General features: G+C 41.2%; 1 long non-coding RNA gene across 1 annotated transcript; it reads left to right on the top strand.

Moving 5' to 3' along the window:
- The first annotated feature begins 1,282 nt into the window (after positions 1 to 1,282).
- Positions 1,283 to 2,743, top strand: LOC126989859 (uncharacterized). The gene is made up of 3 exons (XR_007743808.1): positions 1,283 to 1,462; positions 1,679 to 2,120; positions 2,428 to 2,743. It is a non-coding gene; the product is annotated as an uncharacterized LOC126989859 (long non-coding RNA).
- The last annotated feature ends 5,560 nt before the right edge of the window (positions 2,744 to 8,303 follow it).

Here is an 8,303-nt window from a genome sequence, read left to right as displayed (position 1 = left end):
AAAAAACGAGTCACAGCCACGTCCCTCCACCCCGCCCGTGTATAGACGCCGTGCATCGCAACAAACCCGTAACCGTGATCCCGCAAGTACCACCACCTCTATTACCAAGCCTCTAGATAACTTGAAAATCCTTAGTTTCAATGCGCGTAGCCTAAGCAACAAATTTGATGAACTGAGATGTCTTGCTCTAACAGAAAATTTTGAGATAATTGCTATAACCGAAACATTTATCGACACCACAAATAATGATTTAAGTTCCGAATACAACATAGATGGCTACAGACTCTTCAACAAAGATCGTGTAAACCGTAGAGGCGGTGGCGTCGCCCTTTATGTCAAAAGCTATTTGCAACCCACTGACAAAACACCGGGAAACAGTAACGTTGAACATTTGTGCGTGCGAGTAAACATTGCAAAAGTCAATTTAAATATATCTGTCACCTACAGACCTCCCGGACAATCACTCGATGACGACCTTGAAATGTACAGCGTCTTAAGGCAGTCACTTAATAACAACGACTCACTGATATTAGGAGACTTTAACCTCCCCCATATCGACTGGGCGACACTGTCAGGTACAGAAGGCGAGTCACATAGAATGATCGAATTTCTAGAAGAAAATTATCTAAGCCAAATGGTTTCTGAGCCAACTCGACAAAATAATATACTCGACCTTGTTATAACGACCCAAGATAACCTAGTCAGTAGTGTCACGGTAGGAGAACACCTCGGTTCTTGCGATCATAAATTAGTGCGCGTCGACATTAGAGCTCAATCATCAGTGACTGAAAATAAAGTAAAGGTGCCCAATTTCAAAAGAGCTAACTTCGTAGAAATCCGACAAAAACTAACAGAAATACAACTATCAGATGACGGCAACGTAGAGGAAGCCTGGCTAAGCCTTAAAAATCACTTACTCATTCAGCAGAACACATTCGTCCCCTTGTGCGAGAAGCGAATTAACACTAATAAAAGCCCACCGTGGTTTAATAGCGAAATTAAACAATCAGTCAATGAGAGAAAATTGTTTTACAGGTTAAAGAAAGAACAAAGCACGCCCGAAAACATTAGACTTTATAATGATGCCAGGCGACGAGTAAAAAGACTAGTAGGTCAAGCAAAGCGTAGATATGAAGAAAATATTGCAGCCAACTGTAAAAATAATCCGAAATCTTTCTTCAGTTACATAAACAACAGTAAGGCGATCAAAAGTGGTATTGAACCTTTAACAAACAGCGACGGTGCACTAGTGACTGACAGCCAACACATTGCAAACCTCTTAACCCTAGATAGGAGGACCTGCGCCACATGGAGTCATAGCTTCAGTGATTTTGGTTTTCACGGGCTATGGTTTCCACAATATTGGCGCATTGGCAACTTTTATGGTTTCCCCACGCAGTACAGAGCCGGGGCTCGTTGTGAGAACTCGTTGGTTTACGCTCCTGCGCTCTCTTCGTCATTTGTAAGTATTAGTGTATCCAAATGGAACAGGTCCTCCTTTCCCATTATAGTTTTGTAAAGAAGAAGTGCTACGTCAGATGTCATTGTGGCAAATGTTTGTAACACCAACACAACAACAGCAGGTGTTTTAGCTAAATATATTCATGTACTTATGGAAACATGACCCGCCATATGTAGCATAAAAAAAATATATTTTTTTTTTCTTTTTTTCTTTTAGAGTTGTTGGAATGCCTCCAAAACGAGAGAGATACCTATCCAAGGAGGATCTAGAACGTTATGTGAACTCTGAGGACTTCAATAAAACAGTTGACATTACAACAGAGGGCATAAGTGACGATGGGAGTGCTGATGAGAGTGTGTGCTCTCGTCGTCATTTGTAAGTATTAGTGTATCCAAATGGCTCAGGTCCTCCTTTCCCATTATAGTTTTGTAAAGAAGAAGTGCTACGTCAGATGTCATTGTGGCAAATGTTTGTAACACCAACACAACAACAGCAGGGATGTAAATCCTCCAGCAGGACCACGGACCAAGAAGAGGTGCAGTTTGTGCCCATGGAAAACAGCCAGCCAGACAAGGACCGTCTGCTCCATGTGTCAGAAACCTGTCTGCCCACACCACTCAAATATTGTCTGCCTTGAGTGCAACGAGTAAACTAGCAGGTAACTACATATTTTATATATGCTTCCACACATTTACAGTCTTTTATGATATACATAAACAATAGTTTTTATATTGCTCACACATTTACATTCTTTTGTGATATATAGAAACAAAAGTTTTTATATTGCACACACGCATTTACAGTGTTCTGTAGAATATAGGAACAATAGTTTTTTATATTGCACACACAGACTTAGTCTTTTATAGTATACAGAAAAAATAGTTTGCACAAATGTATAAAACCGCATATCTACCAAAGTGAGCCAAAAACGCGCGTACTAATTCGCCGGTTTTCATTCATTCCAGGTGGCCTGATTTATCTACACTCCAGAGTTGAAAGACGGACTGAGTGGTCGTATAAACCTTTAACTTTATAGTTTAGTAGGATTTTTTTGTTCAATTTAATATTTCTATGCCTCAGGGCCAGAAGGAGTCAGTCTTTAATTTTTTCTCAAAGTTTTTTTCAATTAATTACGAACTGTATTTATTTTCATTTACTCCTATTCATTTATACCCCTAAGGTTTCCAGATACCTTATATTTGTACCTCAACAACGTTTACTGAGAATAAAAAATGTTTGCATAATTTATTTTATTATTTTCCCTCAGTGATGCCAAATGGATACAGGTCCTCCTTTAACGTTGCGAAAACATAGGTCCTCCTATCTAGGGTATTAAACAATTACTTTTCCTCGGTGTTTAATACTAACAGTCTTCCTCCCACTACCACCAACACCAGTACTAATGTAAATCTCGAGCATGCATTGCCTAATTTTGAAATAACAACCGATGAAGTCCTTAAAGCTCTCCATTCACTTAAAACAAATAAAAGTCCCGGACCCGACAAAGTATATCCTATACTACTTAAAGAAACAAAGAGCGAAATATTCTCCTCCCTCACTACCGTATTCAATATGTCCTTGCGACAAGGCATCGTCCCTTCGGATTGGAAAAAGGCTAACGTGACACCGATTTTTAAGAAAGGAGACAAAAAAATATCAGGTAACTACCGACCCATTAGTCTAACTTCAATTGTAGGTAAGCTACTCGAGAGCATAATTAGAGACAAAATTGTGAGTTACCTCGAAAGCCACTCATTAATTGGGGATTCACAACAAGGCTTCCGTAACAAAAGATCCTGCCTGTCAAACCTACTGACTTTTTATAACGATCTCTTCTCAATTTATGACGTAACCAAATCAGTGGACGTAGTCTATCTTGATTTCCAGAAAGCGTTTGATAAAGTCCCACATCATAAATTCCTTTATAAATTAAAGCAAATAGGCATTGACGGTCAAGTAAACCAATGGATCGCGAATTGGTTGAGCAACCGACAACAAAGAGTTGTGATTGACAGATTTAACTCAGAGTGGGCGCCAGTCACTAGTGGCGTCCCTCAGGGCTCGGTTCTTGGCCCGGTGCTCTTCATTATTTACATCAACGACGTGGATGTTGGACTCAATAATCGCATTAGTAAATTTACAAACGACACAAAGATTGGTAACTCGGTTCTCACTGACGAAGACAAGCAAAGCCTCCAAGAGGATTTGGACAAAATTTCAGCTTGGTCGGATAAATGGGAGATGCCCTTTAACGTGGACAAGTGCCAGGTCCTTCAAGTTGGAACAAAAAATAAGAAGTTCGATTATGAAATACGCGGCGTTAAACTCACAAGCGTTCAGTGCGTTAAGGACCTGGGGATTAAAATCGCGTCAAACCTCAAATTCTCACATCAATGCATCGATGCAGCAAATAAAGCGAACAGAATGTTGGGCTTCATTAAAAGAAACTTTTTATTCAAGAATAAAGATGTAATACTTCCGCTCTACAATAGTTTAGTCAGACCCCACTTGAAATATGCGGTACAGTTTTGGTCTCCCCACCATGCAAAGGACATTGCTAAACTAGAAGGTGTTCAGCGTCGAGCAACAAAAATGATCCCTTCCTTGCGCAACAAATCCTACGAAGAAAGGCTTTCCACCCATAACATGTTCTCTCTTGAGAAACGTCGCCTCCGAGGAAAACTGATCGAATGTTTTAAAATACTTAATGGTTTCACGAATGTAGACAGAACAAAATTGTTTATGATCGATGACACTTTGCGAACGAGGAACAATGGCACAAAACTCAAATGTAGACAAGTAAATTCAGACTGCACCAAATTTTTCTTCACCAACGTTGTAGTGCGAGAATAGAATAAGCTCCCACCATCAGTGGTCCAGTGTAACACGATTGACTCCTTCAAAAACAAGCTCGACCGTCACTTCCTTGAACTTAATATTAACTTGAGTAGAAAAGCAACGTTTTGGAGCCATCTGATTAATGTAAAATCACTTAGGTTTAAGGACAGACCACTTAGTCTGGACCATGGGGTCTGTGTGGTCTGATTTTCTATGTAAATCTCTCTCTCTCTCTCTCTCTCTCTCTCTCTCTCTCTCTCTCTCTCTCTCTCTCTCTCTCTCTCTCTCTCTCTCTCTTAACCCCTTGACTGCAGATTTCCTACCAGAAGACCTCCTCAACCAACAGGAGTGGAGCAAAAAGTGACTGCTACAATTCAATGAAGAAAAATGTTAAGTCCTGCACCTTGGGAGGGGATATCCAGCACACCAGTACCACATGGGAAACACTCCACTATCCACCACAGAGGCAGAGAAGGGCCTGGGTCTAAATGTTACCAAGCTACCAGTGAAAGCCAAATCCGTGCCTATCACAGTGGACGGGTTAACTTAATTTGTAGTACGCATCAAACTTTTGTTTTAGCAGACAGACGGGCGATTGAACCTGAACGAGAAACATGTGTCTCATTGTGTACTTTTCAAGGCTTGCAATGACACTTTACCTCGTGCATTATTTCAAAAGTCTATTACATACGTTCACTATATATTTATCATCACTAGTGGTGTGGGGCACGTTCCTCCCCACCTGAGAGCTGCCACTTTCAGCTGATGGGTGGACATTTCCCTCACTCTCTCGCTCTCCATTTATATATATATATATATATATATATATAGATATATATATATATATATATATATATATATATATATATATATATACATCGCCAGAATTTTCTATTTAATACACTCCAACATGACCCCCACGTGTTACGAAACACACGTGAAATTAATGCAGACTAGGAAAGGTTTTGCCGGCGCTGGGGATCGAACACGCGACCAGCGAGACGGGAGAGCCACTCCTTTACCAGTCGGCCAAAGAGGTGCCCCCCTGGCAGAGTGAGTTATAGGAGGCTTGCTCATCAGGCTTAGTCACTGCAGTATATATATATATATATATATATATATATATATATATATATATATATATATATATATAGATAGATAGATAGATAGATAGATAGATAGATAGATAGATAGATAGATAGATAGATAGATAGATAGATAGATATAGATATAGATATATAGATATAGATATAGATATAGATAGATAGATAGATAGACAGATAGATTATAAAGTACCTTCTCGAGTTTCGTGCAATCCGAGTTTTGCGATCCTCGAGTTTCTCGCTTAACCCTAAATTCTTACCATCCTGACTTTCGCGCATTATCATCCCGAGTTTTGAGCTGCTTTGTCATGTACGGGTCACGCCCACCTACCATCGGCGTCAAGCACACTGCCTTTAACCCGGTAGTAGTGACGCGCCAAATTTGTGGCTTTACCGTGTAGCAGCGACGGGCCAAAATTGTGCCATGATATAAACCCCCCAAAATAGATGATACATAATCTGATCACAAATGCTTTGATATATATTATGAAATGGTTTGTGTGAGGGGTAATTTTTTCTCATTTTTCTCGCTTAGAGGGACCATTAAGAAACATGACCCCTGCTGTAGTGTCACACTGGCCGTTTTCCTTCGAACATTGGGGCTATGGTCGCGAGAGAGAGAGAGAGAGAGAGAGAGAGAGAGAGAGAGAGAGAGAGAGAGAGAGAGAGAGAGAGAGAGAGAGAGAGAGAGAGAGAGAGAGAGAGAGAGAGAGAGAGAGAGAGAGAGAGAGAGAGAGACTTACACTAGTAGGCAATAATGAAAGCTACATAGAGCGAGCGATTCAATAGCTATTTTACGTGTTATATTATCAAATTTATCTTTAATTTTGTTTGTAAATAGTTGAGTTCCGATGACTTTCTTGTGTGTTTCATTTATATATATCTTAAACGTCAAGTGGGAGTCCATATAAACGCCAAGATTCTTGATATGTTTGCTGGGAGTGAAGGGAGTGTTGCCAAAGATGAGAGTGTTGTTTTGGGGAATTTGTTTAATGATTGACCTGGTCCCAATAAAGAGACACTGTGTTTTATAAGTATTCAGCAATAGACCGTTTTTATTAAAATATTCCCTGGCCAGTGAGAAGGTCGCTTGTGCTGCCATGATGGGGTCAGGCAGCGCATTAACTATACTAGTTTTCACTAACTGCGTGTCATCTGTGTACTGTACTATTTCGCGTCCATGTATCGTTTCAGAGAAGTCATTAACAAAAATGGTGAGAAGAATTGGCCCTAATATTGATCCCTGAGGAACTCCGTATTGTATTGGTGCAGTCGTAGACGTGGTACTATTGACTTTGACTTTTCGACTTCTATCAAGTAAATAGTCATGGAACCAAAATGAATCTATATTGACCTTGAGTAGTTTATATATTAAGATATCGTGTTTTACACTATTGAAGGCTTTTGATAGGTTGCACAACGTTATAAGCGATAATTTCTTTTCATCCAAATTTCTGTATAGTTTACTTGTAACTGTGGTAAGGACGGTCTCTGTTGAAAGTTTAGGTCTGAAGCCGTGCTGAGTGTTAGAGAAAATTTTCTTGGACTCTAGGAAGGCAGTCATCTGTTGGGCTACAATTTCCTCTAATATCTTTGAGTGGTTCATACAAACCAAACATACCCAATGGCAAGAAGAGAGCAGTGTTAAAGACGACTGCTCTCTTCTTGCCAACAGCTAGGTTTGGTTCATGTGAGCCACTCACCAAATATGTACATTCTAACACATTCAAAGAAATGGTGAAGTTGTTTCTGTTTGTCAGAAACATCTGCCATGATTCCTGATGAGTCTGGTATGTGCGTGTGTGTTAGTGTGTGTGTGTGAGTGTGTGTGTGTGTGTGTGTGTGTGTGTGTGTGTGTGTGTGTGTGTGTGTGTGTGTGTGTGTGTGTGTGTGTGTGTGTGTGTTTTGATCCAAGTGTTTATGTGGTATGTTGTTGTTGTTACTCGATCCAAGTGTTTATGTGGTTGGAGTCTAGATGGGTGGGTTTGCCGTTCACGTGCAGTGGTGACAATGAGAAATTCTGGCAGGGAGGAACCACAGGCACGCCCAATCCACAACCGCCTCTTCCTGCCATTTAACTGCAGCAACAAGTCCACAACTTGGGAAATGGCAGCACAAGCCGTGACAGCCCTTACTCTAGCAGACGACGCCTTGTCGATACAGGGCAAGTGCTTTGTTTACGTTGTGGATGTGAATACGGGCAACCGACCTTGGCCGTGTGTGACGCACACCTGGAAAAGTTGGAGTTAACGGTTGCCCTAGCTGCCTCCAACGCGGTGGGAGAAAAAGGCCCAGTGTGACACCAGGTTATGGACAACCGACAATTCGCTCCTGGTTGGGCGTATGGGCGTTGCCTGTAACCCCAATGGTTGGAGGAAAACGGCCAGTGTGACACCGCCTTAAGGCAGTGATCCCGCTGATTGGGTGAGCGCCAGCGATGACGTCATCGGACTCACAGCGAATCACAAGCGTGTTTTCAGAACTGTCAGCCAGTCATAAGACAGCCGTCTTCAACTGCGGCCTCAAAACGACTCGTTCTCTCTTCCCATTTTCTTTCTTTTTCCAAGGTACATATTTTGAGATAAAAAGGGAGGAAAGGCGGAAAAAACACGTCAGCTTCACAGGTAAGAACAAAAAAAGTGCTTTTCCAGTGTTTTCAAGACACAGAGTTTTGCAATCCTCGAGTTTAGCGCTAAACCCTCGGAACAAAGCAAGCGCGAAACTCGGGAGGGAGCTGTAGTATTTTCTGGAGCACAACTTTAGCATAGCGATTCCACCACTCATCCCGTCTTGCGCGTTTCTTTTTTTACAGTGAAGGAGGCAGCTCAAGGGTGGAAATAAATAAATAAAAAAGCCTGCTCACCACTGCTCCTGTACAAGAAAGAGACGAGTGGCCAGAA

The sequence above is a fragment of the Eriocheir sinensis genome, unplaced genomic scaffold, assembly GCF_024679095.1.
Source record: "Eriocheir sinensis breed Jianghai 21 unplaced genomic scaffold, ASM2467909v1 Scaffold1345, whole genome shotgun sequence".
In the NCBI taxonomy this organism is placed as follows: domain Eukaryota; kingdom Metazoa; phylum Arthropoda; class Malacostraca; order Decapoda; family Varunidae; genus Eriocheir; species Eriocheir sinensis.
The sequence above is the reverse complement of the archived record's forward strand: the minus strand, read 5'-3'. Positions and strand labels throughout refer to the sequence as shown.